Source organism: Eriocheir sinensis, chromosome 23, assembly GCF_024679095.1.
Source record: "Eriocheir sinensis breed Jianghai 21 chromosome 23, ASM2467909v1, whole genome shotgun sequence".
Taxonomy (NCBI): domain Eukaryota; kingdom Metazoa; phylum Arthropoda; class Malacostraca; order Decapoda; family Varunidae; genus Eriocheir; species Eriocheir sinensis.
The window spans coordinates 10087329-10108911 of record NC_066531.1 but is presented as its reverse complement, the minus strand read 5'-3'; the positions used below and the strand labels follow the sequence as shown (position 1 = coordinate 10108911).

Below are 21583 nucleotides of genomic sequence, written 5' to 3'. Positions count from 1 at the left end.
GAGGTAATTGAGGGTGAAGACTTGACAGAGGTGTTGAGTGAAAATTGTGGGTGCTGAAGGAAGAAGGAGGCATTATGTAGTAGGGTATGTGCCCCCATGAACAAGCGTATGGGGTTGCGGGAATATAAACAAGTGATACAAGAGACGGTGAGTTGCAAGGATGAAATATTGAGGGCGTGTGAGAGAATACTTATAATGGGTGATTTGGGAGACGCAGGGAGCAGACGAGTCGTGGGGAGGAACACTACTGCAACTGGCAGTGGAACATGTGCTGACTCAGTGGATCAAGGAACATACCAGATTCGGGAAAGAAGGCGAGGCATCAAGACTAGACCTGGTATATATTTAGTAAGGCGCCGGAAATAATAGAAAATCTTAACGTAGATTGTCCAATAGCGAAGAGTGACCATGAGGTTGTGGAATTTGAAGTATCAGAAAAGAAAACGATTGACCGAAAAGAAAATCACAAAATTGGGAGAAGCAACTACTGTGACTTTGTTAACATGAGAACCTTTTTTGAAAATGCAAATTGGAGTGGGCTGTTCAAAGCCAAGAGTACACAGGATAAGTGGGAGGAGTTTTTAAAGCTATACAAGGAAGCCGAAAATAGATATGTCCCCTAGGTAACCAAAAAGGATGTTGGTAAAAAGGAGTGGTTTAACAAGAGATCCGAGATAGTTAGAAAGAGAAAAGAGGAAGCTTGGAAGGGATGGAGGAGACGAAGAAGAATTAACTCGTGGAACGATTTCTAACAAGCAAGGAATGAATATACAAAGATTAGAAGATAAGAAAAAAAGGAAATGTGAAAAAGATATAATCGACAAGTGAAAAGACCTACCCAAACTATTTTATAGACGTGTGAACGGCAAATTAAAGAATAGAGAAAAAATCGATAAACTGAAAATGGATGAAACCACATATGAGGACCCAGCAAAGATGGCAAAGGTGATGAATAACAGCTTCCATAGAATTTTACAAAAGAAGAATTTGTACAACCCCCGGGCCAGGAAAAAGGAAGAGTTATGCAAGAGATTCAGTTAACGGTGCAGGAGGTCAAACAAAGTTTGATCAAATTGGATGTAAGAAAGGCGACGAGGCCGGATGGAGTATCAGGGTGGATCTTGAAAGAATGTAGTGATCAACTTGCAGAGAAACTGCACTCCATAATGAGTGCCTCTCTGAGTGAAGAAAAGGTACCACAAGATTGGAAGAGAGCAAACATAGTACGGTACCGATGTTTAAGGGAGGCAAGAGAGCGGACCCATTAAATTACAGACCGGTATCACTCACTAGTGTGGTTGCGAAGGTATGTGAGAGACTGGTTAAAAACAGGTGGCCGGATTTCTTAGAAAGTGAGAAAATTATATCGGATTTCCATCGAGAGAGAGAGAGAGAGAGAGAGAGAGAGTGCACACGTTCACACGTGAATGCTGATGAAGGAGCGGAACATCAAAGTCTCGACTCTAGATAATACGCCTCGTCTTCTCTGGTGTTATTATTTTGTAGTGATATCTTGGTTTAACATGTGTTACATACACATGCTACATTTATTTTCACCTCTTAATTATGGATAAAGCCTCCCTTACACTTCCTGAATAGCAGTGAACCTCTCCGCCACTCACAGCCGAACACGACGAACATCGTTTATTCACAACAACACTTGAGTAGCACAACTGCGACGTTGCCGGTTGGAGGGAAGGCTTACCACAGTGGGTACAGGAACTCATTTCCGCAAATGTACCAGGAAATTTTGCAAAATCCAGAAAGTTGAGAATTGCGGGTTCCTGGTACCAGAGACCAGAGCTTTTTTTTTTTTTTTTTTTTTTTACATTGCGGCCTATTGCGCCGGTAGGCTTCTTCCCGGTGGATCCTGATGGTCGGTCCAAGGCTTCTTTCCGGTGGGTCCTGATGGTCGGCCCAGCCCGTTCTGGCGCAGGCGAGTGTTTATAGTGGCGCCATCTTGCATTGGCTCATGCTGCCCTCCCAGAGCTCATCTTTGATCCTAGAATCTAGAGTCCGGGTTGACAGGTGGTCTTCTGGACAGCATGTGGGTAGTTTTAAGCCACTCGGCGGCGGCTGAAAAATCCCAGCTTGGTGGCACCGGGCGGCGATTGAACTCGCGTCCTCCTGAACACGGAGCCGTTACTCTGACGACTCAGCCACCGCTGGACTTGATATAGCGATGCCGGAGGTGTAGCTAAGGAGATCGACCACATTCTCGTAAATACTCGTTGGAGGATCCTTCAGAACTGCAGGGTTTACCGGAGTGCTGCGTTCTTTGCAACTGACCATAGGCTTGTTGTTGCAACACTCAAGCTTCATGTTAGGTCAAAAAGAATCTCGAGATGGAACACTACTGTGTTCCATCTCGAGAGGCTGAAGGACCTGGCATGTGCTCAGGAGTATGCAGTGACGGTCTCAAATCTGTTCGATGTGCTCAGCACCCTAGAAGACCCTGTAAACTGTGGAATACCTTCAAACGTAAGACTCTGCAAGATGCCGAGGAGTGCACTGGAGAGCGCCCGAGATCTAGGAGTGCCTTTGCCTCGGTGGAGACGTTGGATAATATTGAGGAGAGTCGCGCTGCCAGACTTGCTGGGAAGCGGGACCAATACAGGGCTCTGTCGCGTAGGACTAGAGCTCTCCTGAGGAGAGACAAGGAGAGGTATGTCAGGAGTCTCGCTGTATAAGTCGAGGGCCATTTAAATGCGAATGACCCCCGACCTGCTTATCGAGCCGTGAAGATGCTCCGCTCCAAGTCTCCCTCTTATTAGGTGAGCACTATCCGAACAGCTGACGGCTGCCTCGTGTCTTACATGAATGGGCAGAGGGCACGTTGGGCTGAGAACTTTGAGCAGCTGTACATGGTGGACTCTCCACGTCGGCAGCTTCCAGTTGCTGGGTTACAAGTGGTGGATGCTGACCCACCCATTGACGAAAGTTCATCCTCTCTGGTTGAGGTCAAAGAGGCTGTGGCTAAGTTGAGGGGTGGGAAGGCACTTGGCATGCTGTCCGGATCTTCAATCAACCTTAACTTCAGCAACTTCGGTCAAGAGGAGCACCGGGAGGCAGCATGGGCCAAGCAAGTCATACATCACGCCAGCCACCATAAATAAAATTAGCTTGCGCTACTAACAGGCTGGGGCCGTCTATAACGCCCCTCAAAAAACCCTACCGGCGCTACAGACAGCACAAAAAAGTGTAGCAAATCTGAGGCATTCCAGTGGAAAACAAGTTCGCGGTCCTCGGCCTGTGTTTCTGGAGTGACGGGAGGAAATGTTGTGGGCAGCCCGGCGTGGCGATAAATCTCATCAATGTATTTTAGTCTATCCGATCCTGATCTGCGCATGCGCAGAACCCAATGTTTACTATCACAGAGTGTTGATATTAGTTTGTCCAGGCAAGATGGCGGCAATACAGCATGCTAGTTTTTATGAGAGAATGGCCAAATTCCAGGATGACATTCAAGGGTTATCACATTTATCACATTTACCGACATACAAGGGGTATAGGTTATCACATTTATCACATTTACCGACATACAAGGGGTATAGGTTATGACATTTATTACATTTACCGACGTACAGGGGGTGCAAGTTATCTCACCAATCACATTTACCGACGTACAAAGGGTGCAGGTTATCTCACTTATCACATTTACCGACACAGAGGAAGGTGGGGCAAAACGGCACCCTTAAGGTTTCACTCCAGATTTTGCATTAATTTGGTAGTATATTCAGAGATAGCTGGTGTTTTTGCAATCTTTATTCATCATTAAACAAAATAAACTCTCTTTGGAAGAACTACTTTGGATCCTTTACTCATGAATTAAAAAAACAAAATAGCCACAAGTGGACCATTTTGTACAACAGGTGGGGCAAAACGGACCTCACGTATGGGGCAAAATGGCCCTCATATGGAAATGCTTGGTAACATGCCTAACATACGTTTTGACAGATAATCACATTAGAAAGATTACTTAGCAAAACTAAAATAATCTAGTTCTTATTCCATTAGAAAACAATTGCTCTTAGGCTCAGTAGCATGAACAACAATGAATTCCAAATGAAAAGTGATATTACCTTCCTGAACATCAAGTTCTTATTCCATTACAAAAATAAATGATCTGTGGCTCAATAGCATGAACACCAATGAACTCTCATGAAACTACTCACAAGTGAAAGTGAAATTACCTTTCTGAACATAAAAGTTCTTAATGCATTACAAAAATAGTTATTTTGCTCAATAGCATGAACAACATGAACTCACAAACGAAAAGTGACATTACCTTCCTGAACATAAAATTAATATTCATATAAAAGAAACAGAGAACACTTTGTCCTTATCTTTGTTCACTGAAGTTGTGAGTTAGTTAGCACCAAAAAATAATTATTATTGTTAAGTAGGCCGTTTTGCCCCAAGGGCAATAAATATGTTAACAACAATCTCAGCGGAACAATGGCGGTGCAGAAAAATGTTTCAGTAGTCAGACTCATGCACAGAGTAATACCAAAGAATCATGCAATAACACATGAAATTATGAGTCACAGTACTCCTATAAACACGATTTTATCAGACCCTTACCAATAGATCACCTGATGATAAAATATTCTGGGATTTTTCACACACAAACAAACGACGGCGTCCAAACTTGCCCCGATGTTGCAGCTGACTAATGAGCCGAGGAGTAAGTCCATATCATTATCAATAGCTGGCAGAAGCTAAAAAGACAGAAAACGGGGTGGTCCATATTACCCACCTATGCCATTTTGCCCCACCCCCCCCTACAAGTGGTGCAGGTTATCTTATTTATCACATTTACCGACATACAAGGGGTGCAGGTTCTCTCATTTATCACATTTGCTGACATACAAGAGGTGCAGGAATCAACTTTCATATTTCATGCATTTTCCAAATTCAAAACATACGTCATCATTTACTTTCATAAAAAACAAATATAAACTCGGGTGGGACAGATCACAAAAAGGAAGCGAGAAAAGACACGGTACCGTGCCGAAAATAATCCACCCTGTGTATGTAAACAAAGTCCGCGCATGCGCAGATCAGGATGGGATGTTCACCCATAGCGGATCGTTGGCAACACTGCTTACATCACAATGGCCGCTTCCCCGCTCCAACCAAAACAAATGTAGGCTATGCCTTTTCACTGGTGTTCTAATGCGATTCTGTTGATTTCTCGACCTCATTTGAAATGCATATTAGTCGATTTCATGCTCCCCCACCCAAAAACCCCGTGTTCCCACAGGTCCCCCAAGATCGTTTAGGGAAGGGGATAGGCATAACTTGAAAAGAGGCATAACTCGAAAAGTAGACATTTGCGACGGAAATGAGGAACAAAATCACGGAATTCTCTACATCTATCAGCAGAAAAACATGAACCACGTGAGAAAATCGTTGGTTGGGTGAAACCGTAAACTGACCAAAAAAAGTTACTGCAAAATAATAGCAGTTTTCTTAAATGCATAATAATAACTTAGTATTCGTAAATGCAAAGTAATGGCTTAGTTTCATAAATGCAAACGAATCGCTTAGTATTCTTAAATGCAAAATAATAGCTTTGTAATTCAATTCAATTCACAATAGCCTACTAGTTTCCTAAATGCGCCGGCTGGCATGGTCGATGACGTCATTACATAACATTGTCAAGCGAGAGTTAAATGGTTTCATCATTATATATTTTTAGATCTTATCAGAATATTTGTGAGAGTTATCAATGTTTTCTTCGTATTTTCTTAGGGAGGACGTTGCAGGAATGAATACAACATTTATTCAAATGCATAATAGCCTTGTAAACAACTTTAGCTGTCCTTGACTAAATTTGAACGAAATGTAAAAAGAGACATTTTCCTCCACAAATTACAAACTTGTTACCAGTGTGCACAACTGACAAATTCATATATAATAAATGATGGAGAGTGTATATGTAGTGACATATCTGAACATTAGCCTTTTTCCATGCGGTGTATATATTTTAAAGTCAGGGCCGGTGAACGAAACTCAGTGGACAGTGTGTCAACACTTGTGTACCACGGTTGTACAACAGTAGTTTTCCTGGGTTATTGGTCATGGAGATCCCTGACTTTAGGCACTGTAAAGCCAAAGACAGGGAGGGGATGGTAGCTGGGGTAGTGCTAATTGCCATTAGAGCTATGTAAAAAAGCAACGAAAAGGGGGTGGGGGGGTGAAAAGTGGCAGTATACACGATTTGCCGTTTCTGTTGTAACCGACGGTGGAATTTACGAGCTCACACGACTATACACGGAAGGAAGTACTCTTGTAGATGATACAATCCTTTCACTTTCTTATTCCTGAAACATCAGTACAAACCTCTTGTGCTGCTACGAGGCAACCCATGGAAGTACTTACCAGGAATCGGTGTTCGGTCCCTCAGGCTGCCCCTCCGTCGCTGCGTCAATCTAGGTTACACGCGACACAACAACTGGTCACATGCGTTCGGAAGAGTATTTAGGAGCCTCAAAGGGTACGTGATGGTTACACTTATGACAGGCCACGCGCCACTACCGCCGGACTCCTCATATGTGAGCTCCGTCACCTCAGACAGCCGTGCGCCACCCTGCAGTGTTGCCACCGGCCGTTGGGGTAGATTCCCTGGGACAAGGTTACCCGAGGTCTCCTCAGAATAGTATACTCAGTATGACTTGATTAACGATGAGTGAAGGGTATTTGCTTTGGAGACTATTTGATAAAATATCACCCGCTAAGAGTTAAAAAGTAAAGTTTATTATGGCGGAATCTGAAAACTTTCCATCGCCTATAGATGACTGAACTTCTGTTGGAGAAACAAGCAATGAAACCTACTCGTCCCCGGATCCGATGCGCGTTAACAAACAACGTCGTTGTCTGAGAATTACAATGCATTTCTTATACATTTTTATTTTCTTGAAAATCAAGATTACGAAGATTCAAAACAATTACTTCCTTAAAACACTGAGCTGCATACACAAAACAAAGCAAATATTATAAGTGTAAACACAAGATTTACTTATGCTCGTTAAGTGCTTGCTTCGTGCCTACGTGTGGAGCGCTGCCACCACTAGTGGAGGGGTACAGTGGAAGTGATGCAACATCTTGTCAGGATGACACGACAGTGTAGCGAAAGTCATATGCAACCCTTACCTCCCATAATGGAGGCTCGTTACTCTTCATAAATTATTATACCTACCGTTCGTGATTTCCCTCAGTTTAGTGAGGACATACAGGTCAGTAGACGGATGATTTGCTCTCTCTCTCTCTCTCTCTCTCTCTCTCTCTCTCTCTCTCTCTCTCTCTCTCTCTCTCTCTCTCTCTCTCTCTCTCTCTCTCCCCACACACGTCAGGCCCGTCGGGTTATCAATTTTTTTCCCGTCCGCTGCTGATTGTTAATAAAAAACTTGACTTTGGAAATAAGCGAGATACGGTCATTTTCAATTTAGATATGTTTGCTTGAATTACACTGTACGTGTGTCTGTGCGTGTGTATGTGTGTGTGTGTGTATGTGACTGAGGACTGAATATATTTTTTGGCTCGGAGCTCCTAGTTAGGGGGAAGTGGGGTAAGATGAACCACTTTTTAGATTTTTCGACCTGCGGTCTTCCCTGGGAACGTGACCCTGTCTCTGTCAGTGTTCATTTGAGCAGCTGTCATTTACCTTTGACCATAAACAAAATTGATATTCTCCTGAGAAGGCTTTCACCTTTTTAAAGCCTTTAAAAAAGAGGATAGTACACATTTTTTATGTATCAATAGTACATATACATCATTTTAAAATAATCAAAATTCCTTTTGAAAATTTAGCAAAATGCACTTATGTCCATCAACAGGCCTACGAGAAATTGAATCTTCCCAAGTCACATGGGAACACAAACTGGTTCGACTTTCGCAGACTACCAGACAAGTTTTTCGGAGCTGGTAGTGTCACCGAAATATATTTTTTATCGAATGATGCTTCATCATTGTGGTCGATTATGAAGGCCTGTTTGCTTTCAATGGGCCTGTGTCCCGGGATTCTCTTCATGAAAACTCCCTCGATTTCATCACCGTCGATTACGTCGACTCTTGCGACATATCTTTGTGTGGTTCCCTTCATGCTATGAATGTTCACTACCACGCAACCGCCTTTCATTAACTCGTCATCCGATATATCGTCATCAGAATCTTGTGTAAGTGAATCCATGGTCTCGCATACATCGTCCTCACTATCATCATCCGAAGTGGCATTATAGATGCTGTCTGTCTTGACTTATGTCTCTTACCAAACAAATTCTTCACAATTTCTTTATTCGCCTTTGCGGCCTATTTTTCTTCTCTCTCTGCTGCTACTTCATCCCGGACTGGCGTATCAGTCAGTATTTTTGTGGCCCTTTTCTTTTCTTTCTCTCTTCTTTTTCCATCGTCGAATGCAGCGGAGGCCCTTTTCATCACATCGAGGGGTACAGGGGCCCGGCCCGTTTTTCTGATGTACTTTCGCGGCATCTGATATCAAATAGATTACAATGAGGATTAAAAATAATCATTCACACATGATGGGTAAGATGAACTGATGGTTCATCTGTCCCCAAACTTAAAGGTTCATCTTACCCCTCCGCGGCCATTTTGAATGAATCGTTTGTAAATATGTTAATACAAACCGTTACCATCGAAAACATGGACAGAAGAATTATCAAATACTAAACTAATCACCAGCAATTTCCAACAAAAGTAAGACTAATACATACCAGAGTAATTGACGATATTCTCGGCTTCCAATATTTTACTTTTCGATGGAAGAAACATTTTTTTGCTGTAAAAACTGACAGACTCTCCACAGGAACGTCTCGCTGCTACCAGAGACACGTGGTGACTACTGGTTTGGTTGTGTAGTATTAGAGCTTGATGCAATATGTGATCACGTGATCGCAAGGGGTGGTTCATCTTACCCCACTTTCCCATACTCGTATTACAGAGGTATCTGACACAGCCGCACGACGCGCGGGGGAGATAACCTACCCCCCTTTTCAAGGCCACAGCACTCTAGCTTCCTCACCCGCAGGCAGAGCTCGGGTCAAAATTAGGGCCGACATGTGCTGTTAAACCACCATTTACTTCTATAATCTTGGCTTTACCCTCGAAACAAGCAGTTTCAAGATTGCAAAGGGAAGGGTTTTCAAATAAGTTTGTCTTCACTAATATAAGTGAAGCCATGCCATTCCCGAGGTGTTCCTTCAATTGTAGGTTCTTCCCTTTTTCATTTTATTCAGAATTTTTCCTTAAAGTGCATATGACGAACAGCACATCTTTGATTTAGTTCCTCATGGGTGCAGTTGCAAAGGACGGGGATGGATGGACGAGAGTGAATGGGAAGATGGGTAAGGCAAGGAAGGGGATGAATGAAGAGAAGGGGAAGGAGTGGGTGGAAACATGGAAACATGGAAATGCAGGCAACAGAAAGCCTATTGGCTCATTACGAGGTCGCCCGCTTGGGTGATTTAATCTGCTCGACCGCCACTTGGGGCTTGGTGAGCAGATGAAAGCACCTCGATGTTGAGGAGCAGATGGAAGCCCCTCGTTATTCAGTTTACTCCCGACGCAGCGAAATGACAGTCGATTCTATATTTGAAGGAGTTGATGGTATTCGCATTTACTACTTCTGAGGGAAGATTGTTCCAGTGGCGGATGACTCGGTTTAAAAAGAAACTCCTTCCAATGTCTGTGTTACATCGACTCAACTGAATGGGTAAACCGATATTTCTAGTTCTTGAGTTGGTTTGCAGTTCGAAGAATTTGGAGTAATCGACGTTATTGAACTTTTTTAGATGCTTGAAGACTTGAATCATATCCCCTCGTAGGCGTCTTTTCTCCAATGTAAAGAGATTAAGTCGCTTGAGTCGTTCCTCGTACGGTTGACCCCTGAAGGTTGGAATCATCTTTGTGGCGCGTCGTTGAATCCTTTCCAGTAAAGCAATGTCCTTTCTGTAATTGGGAGACCAGAACTGCACTGCATACTCGAGGTGCGGTCTTACCATGGAATTATACAAGGATAACATCACGTCTGGTGTTTTACACTCGATTTTCCTCGCTATGAACCCGAGCATAATGTTGGCCTTGTTGTATGCTGGCCTTGTTGTATGCTGGACATGTCGCCGAATGGCCAAGACTATTCGAGGACATGTCACCGAATATTCGGCGAATAAATCACGACACGGCAAACGGGTCGCGGTGGGAGGTGTACACAGGGGTCTATCTATCTATCTATCTATTTTTGGAGTATCTCTCTCTCTCTCTCTCTCTCTCTCTCTCTCTCTCTCTCTCTCTCTCTCTCTTTATATATATATATATATATATATATATATATATATATATATATCTATATATATATATATATATATATATATATATATATATATATACGGAATAAAATAATACTATAATAATAAAAAGTAAACAAGAAAATATGAAAAACAAGAAGAATCATGAATATATAAAATAGGTATGGAACTAACATTTTCATTTATTTCATAATTAATTTACTATTTATTTCTTTATTTATTTCTTAATATCATTATTCTCCCATTATTTAACCTTTGTTTCATTTTCAGTTATTTAGATTTATTTCTTCTTTCAGTTACTGGTTTGTTTACTGATATTACGTAAACATTCATTCATTCTAAAATATTTGTAGGAGAGTAAAACAAAAACAAGTCACATTTATACATTTTATTACACATACTATCATACATATTACTACACATATTACCACACATGGTATTTACTCGCCAACAATTCTGTCCTGCCAGGCCACTGCTCCCCGGGTGTTGTAGTAGTCCATGAGGTAGGCGCGGATTCCCGTGCTTTTATATGCCACATGGGCATCAGATGATCAGCTGTCAGAAATCTTGGCACTGTCGGAGGGTCCCCGACATGTCGCTGACACTTCGGGGATATACGAAGACAATTCGTAGACTTGTCGCCAATTATTCCGCGACAAAAAAAAACGTTAAAATTTCAGATTTTGAACTCGGCGACATGGACGCCGAATAGTCGGCGACATGTCTCCGAATTGTCCCATTGTCTTGAGCATTCGCCGACATGTCGCCGAATGGTCACGAACTGTAAGAATCTTGGTCATGTCGGCGAACCGGTCGCCGAATTTTTTCACGAACTGATTCGGCGTCAAGTTCGTGGCCAAAATTCGGCAGTGTATTTGGGGCTTAAGGCGTCTCCTAGAAGTGATAATCAAGACTAAATCAAATGACAGAGCAGTAGCAGAGAGACGTCGCACTGCTATTGCCCATAGTATAATATCTGCTGTCAGACCTCGTTCATTCATATCACCAATTTTGCTAGGAATATCTCTGTATATTAATAGAAAACTGGAGTCACGTGAACTCATTGATCTTCTCGGTAGTTTATCTTTTGCAGATAACTACAGGGAGGTTCAAAGACTATATGATGCCCTTTTACCAAAAGGAGAGCAGTTTTTTTACCTTTCTGGAGATCTAGTCAATTTTATTTTTGACAATGTAGATATAAATGTTCGCACTCTAACATGTCATGGCACGTGGCATACCAAGGGTGGCATTGCATGTGTAACCCCAGCAGCAACAGATCAGGTTTCATCTCTGCTACAAAGATCCACCAGTATCAGATCTGTAGTGCAGATGGGACAGTTCAGTCATGTGCCCATAAAGCCATACAAAAAACCTAAATCTGCAGGACTGAAGTCAGTCTTAATTGACCCACCTGAACCCCCTCAACCACTCCCAGCCCTGTTGAACCTGGCTAAATCTCTGGATAGTATATAGTTTGCTAGTTTTTCCCAAGCTATTCCTGCAGCAGAGTGTCCTTCCTAGAGTGGATTTATGCAGGTGGCAGTCACAGGGGACAATAATCATAAAAGCAAGATAGAAATTCTTCCATTCACCAACCAAGCTCCATCTCAGCCATCAACCATTTTTGGGAAAGTGTCTTGTGACATTTGACCAGCCACTGTATATCAAAGCTGTTAAGGCCTCCCCTGAGCTCAAGAACACAATAGTCAGGCTTGGTGAGCTTCACCTTCTGATGTCATTCATGGGATCTATTGGCTACATAATGGGCGGTAGTGGTTTGGAGAGTCTGTGGCAGACAGTCTATGCGCCAAACACAGTGAATCATATGGTGACAGGGCATGCATATGCAAGAGCTCTTCGTGCCCATTTACTCACAGCAGCTGCTCTTGTGAGGATCTTACTACAGACACCAGGTTGTCTGAGTGGAATGGATATCAGTCAGTTTTTCTCTGTTCAAATAATGCTCCTTGCCAGGGAGTGTGACATGAGTAGCATTATGAATGAAGAGGTAGTTCAGCAGCCGACTCACATTTTACATGATCTCATGGCAGATGCTGCTAGACAAAGTCGTACAGGCAAGTTATGGATCCAGTATTTAAAACAGGTGCAAGTAATTATGCTCTTTATCAGAGCATAGCGCACATAAGACTGGCATTTGCATCTTCATGATGTGAGTAAATGATCCCGATATTCCATGCAGCAGGCCATACTGCTTATGCTAAATCATCACGTTTGTATCTTGACTCAATGAAGAAGCTACCTGAAATCATGGGTGAAACTGAATTTTCAAATTTCTCCAAGCAGGGTTACTTCACAATACGGAGAAGTGATACATTTTGGAATGGGAATTTTACAGACCAAATAATTGAGCAAGAACTCATGAGATTATTGAAGACATCTGGTGAACTGGCTCGTGGTAGGGGAATAACTGATAGCACTGTGACCAAATGGGTCTTTGTAACTCCAAAATGTGTTCCTATCTGCAATGCACTGGAAAACTTCTGTAGTGTTAATAATAGCACATCAGACCAGCATGCTGATTTACGTCCATCCAGAACAGCACGTGACAGTCAGGATTGTGAAACTTTCATTAATTGGCTTTCTACACATTCCCCGTTCTCATATCAAGGGTATGAATCTCTTGTCTGTATTTCTACTGGTGAAGTTGCTAATACTGCAGCAAATGCTGATGAATCCTACACAGTGGGGAAAGCTGGAGCAGAAGCAATGACAGGACACAACTATGCTGATCAGAAAATGAAGCGAAAAGACAGGGTTTTGTCAATCAGCAGCGCTAGATCTCAAGTTTCTATAAGAGGACAGAGTGTGGAAGTCAACGCAGCCGTTCTTTTCATGCGTGTGACATGTATTATGAAGCATCATAATGAAATGCGGGATTTCCTTTGTTATGAATTTGGGACCCACCCTCCCTCCCTTTTTCATCATGGGATGATGCGCAAAAACATCAAAAGTGTCCTTGCCATTATGCTGAAGTCAAAGGTGAATGGCCAGTTACAGATTCCCGAGAACTTACAATTCATTATTGATGGTGGCCACCTCTTACACAGTGTAACTTGGTCATGTGACGCTACATATGGAAAGGTGTGTGACACCTATGTGACACATGTTCTTAATTATTATGGAAGGGGCTCAGCAATCATATTTGATGGATACGACTGCACCATATCAACAAAAGCACTAGAACAACACAGGAGAGCAGTCCAGAATGCATCTGCAAGTATTATATTTGAGGTGGACATGGTGCCTACCACCTCCCAAACGTCATACCTGGCAAACAGTAAGAACAAGCAGCGGTTGATTGGTATACTCATGAAAAAATTAAGTCTAATGGTGTGAACTGTTAGCAGAGCACTGCAGATGCTGATCATCTCGTTGTAGCCACATCACTGACTGCAGCAGCTGGTGACCATGAACGACCAGTTGTAGTTGTTGGGAAGGATACTGATTTGCTGGTGATGCTCACTGCCCAGGCAACTAGAGATATGAACATTTTCATGATGTTTGAACGTGATCCATCAGTTTACAGCATACATGCTATTCAACAGGCCATCAGTCCCAACCTTAAAACCAATCTCTTGTTCCTACATGCTATAACAGGCTGTGATACTGTTTCAGCCTTATACGATGTAGGTAACCAGATTACTTATGGTAGTTCTGCAATTTGGCAGAATAATTTCTTGAGACAGCACATGGTTATTTTGAAAGTAATGCTTGGATTGAATTTCGAACGGTATATTTACACTCCTTGCCCACAAAAACATGGGATTATACCCCAAAATAATCTCTCTCTGATGAATAGTAAAAAAGTTATTACATTTTTAGTGTCTTTCTGGTGTCTGGTCGACTCATCAGCGGTCATCTTGGATTGTGAATTTTCCACAGCCTGGATTTTAGGGGACTTTGTACCATGTTCCTAGATAGATTTCCTGAAAAAATCTGCTTTCTACATTTTTTTCCCGGTTCAACACTAATGCTCCTGGGCTATTAGAAATCTAGGCTATTTTGCATTTAGGAATACTAAGCTATTATTTTGCATTTAGGAATCAAGGCTATTATTTTGCATTTAGGAATACTAAGCTATTATTTTGCATTTAGGAATCAAGGCTATTGTTTTGCATTAGGAATACTAAACTATTATTTTCCATTTAGGAAAACTAGGCAATTTTTTGCATTTACGAATACTAAGCGATTATTTTGCATTTATAAAACTAGGTTATAATGTTGCATTTACGAATACTAAGTTATTATTTTGCATTTAAGAATACTAGGCTTATTTTGCAGTAACTTTTTTCTTAAGCGAAGTAATTTATATTTATAAATGCACTCACCGCGAAATAAATCAGTCCGGAGATGTATTAGGCTAATATTTTTAGTATCTCTCTCTCTCTCTCTCTCTCTCTCTCTCTCTCTCTCTCTCTCTCTCTCTCTCTCTAGCAACAGTGGCTTTAAAAAGCAGACTGAGTGGGCAGAAGGGATGTTAGTGTCGTGTTTTAGCGGTGCTTAAATGTTTTATATATGTTATTGATACTAAAACGAACTGAAATGAAAATGTGACTTCATGGGTCCATGCGCATTACCAGTGGGGGGCTACATGCAAAATTTGGTTAGGCTAGGTAAAAAAAATAATAAAGTCAGGACGCCTTAATTTTGTTTTGAGAGTTTGCCCGCCTAATATTTAGGCGGTTCCGCCGACATCCGTCAAGGATACAGAGTCTATGTCATGATCCAATATGAGTTAGTGTAATTTTCAGTTCATAAAATTACCTACCACTCCCGTGTTTGCCAGCATTGCTAATGTGCATCTTATATTTGCAACCAGCTAAGCCACAAGGTTGCAATCATTTTTGTCATTTAGCTGCCTCAAAAAAAAAATCTCCACTTATCTACTCGACACAATCTTCAAAATACCTATGCCCTATTCTTTAATAACACACGAGGGCGGACAGGGTCCCTATAAATGGAAAGCATATGTGCGGGAAAGAAGAATTGGCACAGACGATACAGAAAGCCCAACCTCGAGAAAACTGATTTAATGAGAGATGAGATGTGAAGTTTCCAGTTGAGATTTTGAGCTAAGGATAGACCGATGATACTTAGTGTTGAAGAAGGTGACAGCTGAGTGTTATTAAAGAATAGGGCATAGGTATTTTGAAGATTGTGTCGATTATATAAGTGGAGATTTTTTTTGAGGCACTGAAGGACACAAGGTTCCTTTTACCCCAATCGGAAATTATAGCAAGGTCTGAGGTTAAACGTTCTGCAGCCTCCAGTCTGGAGTCTTGTAATTCCTGTTGAGAAAGTCTTCTGTTGAAAGAAGTTGAATAGTGCAGAGTGGAGTCATCAGCGTATGAATGGATAGGACTGTTTGTTAAAGAAAGAAGATCAATGCTAAATAACAGAAAGAAAGTGGGTGATAGGACAGAGCCCTGTGGAACACTACAGTTGATAAGTTTAGGGGAAGAACAGTGACCGTCTACCACAGCGGAGATAGAACGGCCAGAAAGGAAACAGGATATAAAGGAACAGAGACAAGGATAGAAACCGTAAGAGGGCAGTTTAGAAAGCAAAGATTTATGCCAGACTCTATCGAAGGCTTTGGATATGTCTAGCGCAACTGCGGAAGTTTCATGTTACTTTGAATATCAATCGTTATTTACATGCAGGGCATTATTAAATTACCCTTTATTTCCACTTGCAGAGCCAGCTGTCTTCTAATCTACCTGAAATGAGATAATTATATGAACTTGAAATAACATATAGATCGTTCGAGAATGATGTGACTATGTTGTTTGATACAAGCTTGTCATCCGGTTTTTTTTTTTTTTTTTTTAAAGGAAACAGTTCAAGGGCATATACAAAAAATATTAAAGAAAAAAATCCCACTATTTACTGCTCCTGAATAGAGTACAGGGGAGTGGCCAAAAAGAGAGGTCAATTTCGGGAGGAGATGTGCCCTGAAACCCTCCTCTTGAAAGAGTTCAAGTCGTAGCCAGAAGGAAATACAGATGAAGGAAGAGTGTTCTGGAGTTTACCAGCGTGAGGGATGAAAGAGTGAAGATGCTGGTTAACTCTTGCAAAAGGGATTTGGACAGTATAGGGATGAGCATGAGTAGAAAGTCGTGTGCAGCGGGAGGTGGGGAGGCATGCAGTTATCAAGTTCGGAAGAGCAGTCAGCGTGAAAATATCGATAGAAGATAGAAAAGGAGGCAGCATCGCGACGGAAGACTATCAGTAGGAGGAGGAGAGCTGACGAGACGAAGAGCCTTAGACTCCACTCTGTCCAGAAGAGCTGTATGAGTGGAGCCCCCCCACATAAGTGAGATGCATACTCCATACGAGGGCGGACAAGGCCCCTGTACAGAAGGAAGAAAAACTGGCGGAGACGATACTGAAAGCCCAACAAATAGAAAACTGCTTTAGTAAGAGATTAGATGTGAAGTTTCCAGTTGAGATTTTGAGCTAAGGATAGACCGAGGATATTTAGTGTTGAAGAAGGTGACAGCTGAGTGTTATTGAAGAATTTGGAAGATTGTGCCGAGTAGATAGGTGGATAAATTGTTTTTCTGAGGCATTGAAAAACACAAGGTTCCTTCTACCCCAATCGGAAATGATAGCAAGGTCTGAGGTTAAGCGTTCTGCAGAGTGGAGTCGTCGGCGTATGAGTGGACTGTGCATTTAGTTATGGAAAGAAGATCATTGATGAATAACAGGAAGAGAGCGGGCGATAGGACAGAGGCCTGTGGAACACCACTGTTGATAAGTTTAGGGGAAGAACAGTGACCGTCTACCACAGCAGAGATAAAACGGCCGGAAAGGAAACTGGAGATAAAGGAACAGAGAGGGGAATAGAATCCGAAAGAGGGCAGTTTAGAAAGCAAAGACTTGTGCCAGACTCAATCGAAGGTTTTCGATATGTCTAGCGCAACAGAGAACGTTTCACCGAAACGGCTAAGAGAGGATGACCAAGAATCAGTTAAGAGAGCAAGAAGATCGCCAGTAGAACGCCCCTTGCGGAACCCATACTGGCGATCAGATAGAAGCTTAGAAGTAGAAAGGTGTTTTTGAATCTTCCGGTTAAGGATTGATTCAAAAGCTTTAGATAGACAGGAAAGTAAAGCTATAGGGCGGTAGTTTGAGGGATTGGAACGGTCACCCTTCTTAAGCACAGGCTGTGCAAAGGAAAGGTAGATGTTGATAGGCAGGCAGCGACGAAAGAGTTTGACCAGGCAGGGTGTCAGCACGGAAGCACAGTTTTCAAGGACAACAGGAGTCACTCCATCAGGTCCATAAACCTTCTGAGAGTTGAGGCCAGAGAGGGCATAGAAAACATTATTATGAAGAATCTTAATAACATGCATAAAGGAGTCAGAGGGGGGATGAGTAGGAGGAACATGCCCATAATCGTCCAGGGTGGAGCTCTTACAGAAAGTTTGAGCGAAGAGTTCAGCCTCAGAGATAGATTAGACGACAGTGCTGCCGTCAGGGTTAAGGAAAGGGGGGAAAGAGGAAGAAGTGAAATTGGAGGAGAAGTCACGGAAAGAATTGGAAAAAGCAAGGTTTTGACATTTTCTATTGATGAAAGAAGGTTTGGTAAGACGCAGAATAGATTTGGCACGATTCCGGACAGAGATGCAAAGATCATGGTTAGCAGGAGTGCGAAGGCTCTGGTACCTTTTGTGAGCTGCCTCTCTATCTTTAATAGCACGAGAACAATCGTGATTAAACCAAGGGTTTTAGCATGAAGAGTAGAAAGTCCGTGGAATGTAGGCCTCCATTCCAGAAACAATCACCTCTGTGATGCGCTGGGCACACAGAGGTGTCTCTCTCCTGGAAGCAGTGATCATTCCACGGGAATCGGAAATGTACATCTTCTGGTCGTCCCACCGAGCTGAAGCAAAATGCCAGAGGCATCGCCTCTTCGGTGGGTCCAAAGGATGTACAGGAGCGATAGGACAGGATACATAAATAAGGTTGTGATCGGAGGAGCCCAACAGAGCAAACAGTTTGACAGAATAAGCAAAAGGATTAGAGGTAAGGAAGAGGTCTAGAATGCTGGTCCTGTCTCCAAGACGGTCGGCAATACATGTAGGGTGCTGAACCAGCTGCTCTAGATCGTTGAGGAGAGCAAAGTTGTAGGCTTGTTCACCAGGCTGCTCAGTGAAAGAGGATGAAAGCCAAAGCTGGTGGTGAACATTGAAATCTCCCAAACTGGAGATTTTAGCGATGGGAGAGTGAGTCAAAATGTGCTCCACTTTAGAGTTCAAGTAGTCAAAGAATTTTACAAAGTTAGTAGAGTTAGGTGAGAGATAAACAGCACATATGTATTTAGTAATAGAATGACAATGAAGTCTTAGCCAGATGGTGGAAAATTCAGAAGAAGCTAAATGACAAAAATGATTGCAACCTTGTGGCAGAGCTGGTTGCAAATATAAGATGCACATTAGCAATGCTGGCAAACACGGGAGTGGTAGGTAATTTTATGAACTGAAAATTACACTAACTCATATTGGGTCATGACATAGACTCTGTATCCTTGACGGATGTCTAACCTAGCCTAACCAAATTTTGCATGTAGCCCCCCACTGGTAATGCGCATGGACCCATGAAGTCACATTTTCATTTCAGTTCGTTTTAGTATCAATAACATATATAAAACATTTAAGCACCGCTAAAACACGACACTAACATCCCTTCTGCCCACTCAGTCTCTGCTTTTTAAAGCCACTGTTGCTTGAGAGAGAGAGAGAGAGAGAGAGAGAGAGAGAGAGAGAGAGAGAGAGAGAGAGAGAGAGAGAGAGACTAAAAATATTAGCCTAATGCATCTCCGGACTCATTTCTTTCGCGGTGAGTGCATTTATAGATATACTTTTTTTTTTTTTTTTTTTTTTACTTATTATCCTCACCTCTTATCCAATTTCATGCTCCTTGTTACTTATATTAGACACCATTTTTGAATAGCTATCAGTAATACATTATTCACTCATAAGTCCACGAAGAATTTATAAAAGAGATGGTGGTATTTTTTTAAGGATGTGAGGAAACCAGTGTTGTAGGTGGACTTCCTGAAGTGGAGAGAGAGAGAGAGAGAGAGAGAGAGAGAGAAAAAATTACTTCGCTCAAGAGAAAGGTTACTGCAAGATAAGCCTAGTGCGCCGGTAGGCTTCTTCCAGGTGGATCCTGATGGTCGGTCCAAGGCTTCTTTCCGGTAGGTCCTGATGGTCGGCCCAGCCCGTTCTGGCGCAGGCGAGTGTTTATAGTGGCGCCATCTTGCATTGGCTCATGCTGCCCTCCCAGAGCTCATCTTTGATCCTAGAATCTAGAGTCCGGGTTGATAGGTGGTCTTCTGGACAGCATGTGGGTAGTTTTAAGCCACTCGGCGGCGGCTGAAAAATCCCAGCTTGGTGGCACCGGGCGGGGATTGAACTCGCGTCCTCCTGAACACGAGGCCGTTACTTTGACGACTCAGCCACCGCCTCCCCAATGCAAAATAATCGCTTAGTATTCGTATATGCAAAAAAATAGCCTAGTTTTCCTAAATGGAAAATAATAGTTTAGTATTCCTAAATGCAAAATAATAGCCTTAATTCCTAAATGCAAAATAATAGCTTAGTATTCCTTAATGCATAATAGCCTAGTTTTCTAATAGCCCAGGAGCATTGTTGAACCGGGAAAAAATGTAGAAAGCTGATTTTTTCAGGAAATCTATCTAGTAACACGGTACACGGTCCCCTAAAATCCAGGCTGTGGAAAATTCACAATCCAAGATGACCGCTGATGAGTCGACCAGACACCAGAAATACACTAAAAATGTAATAACTTTGTTACTATTCATCAGAGAGTGATTATTTTGGGGTATAATCCCATGTTTTTGTGAGCAAGGAGTGTAAATATATCGTTCGAAATTCAATCCAAGCATTACTTTCAAAATAACCATGTGCTGTCTCAAGAAATTATTCTGCCAAATTGCAGAACTACCATAAGTAATCTGGTTCACAAAAAGGGCACAAGATTAAATTAACGAAATCCAATTTCAGTAGGATGCTAACCGCTACAAACTGTGAAACATACAATACATAGAAAGGCATATCCATACAGCATTATATCAAGAAGCAAATAATACAACAAAGAAACCATTGGTCCAGTCTGGCAGGTACCAAATGTGAGTACATTTATGTCATAATATTTACAACACAATTCTAGTTTCAACCCTCATCTGAATCTATGGATTGGCTGTTGTTACATGTCCTCCCAATACACGAGGAACACATCTCAGTGTAAAATAGCCCAGCTCTGTAACAACTGCATTTTTTCCACATCCTATTATGCACCCACATGAGATCATTCGCAACACCCGATCAGGTGCCACAGGTTGGTATGTTGCAACTGGAAGCAACCTTCCATCTTGTACTTTCCATCCCCATTCAGTAGGTGCCAGCTCATTTCCGGACCACTGCTGCACTGCTAAGTAGGCCCGATATGAATGATATTTGGTGGCAGCTGATGTTGGTGGCAGGCTCTCTAAGTTGACTCCACTTGAGTACACAGATTTTCTACCAACCTGCCTCATGTACAGTACATACCGAAGCATATCCAGAGAGGTGGACTGAACTGCCCCATACAGTTTTAGCAAAAATTGTTCTCCAACTCTTGCCACCTCTTCATGACTTGATGAAGGCTGATGAAACACATCCAACATTCCCCATTCGTTCCTGCCTTCAATAATGGACACTGCCTTCATCTTACCTACATCGTATAAGGCTGAAACAGTATCACAGCCTGTTATAGCATGTAGGGACAAGAGATTGGTTTTAAGGTTGGGACTGATGGCCTGTTGAATAGCATGTATGCTGTAAACTGATGGATCACGTTCAAACATCATGAAAATGTTCATATCTCTAGTTGCCTGGGCAGTGAGCATCACCAGCAAATCAGTATCCTTCCCAACAACTACAACTGGTCGTTCATGGTCACCAGCTGCAGTCAGTGATGTGGCTACAACGAGATGATCAGCATCTGCAGTGCTCTGCTAACAGTTCACACCATTAGACTTAATTTTTTCATGAGTATACCAATCAACCGCTGCTTGTTCTTACTGTTTGCCAGGTATGACGTTTGGGAGGTGGTAGGCACCATGTCCACCTCAAATATAATACTTGCAGATGCATTCTGGACTGCTCTCCTGTGTTGTTCTAGTGCTTTTGTTGATATGGTGCAGTCGTATCCATCAAATATGA

General features: G+C 42.2%; 1 long non-coding RNA gene across 1 annotated transcript; it reads left to right on the top strand.

Annotated features, from left to right (window-relative positions):
- The first annotated feature begins 1805 nt into the window (after positions 1–1805).
- Positions 1806–19732, top strand: LOC127002468 (uncharacterized). The gene is made up of 2 exons (XR_007756291.1): positions 1806–2028; positions 19685–19732. It is a non-coding gene; the product is annotated as an uncharacterized LOC127002468 (long non-coding RNA).
- Positions 19733–21583: the final 1851 nt, after the last annotated feature.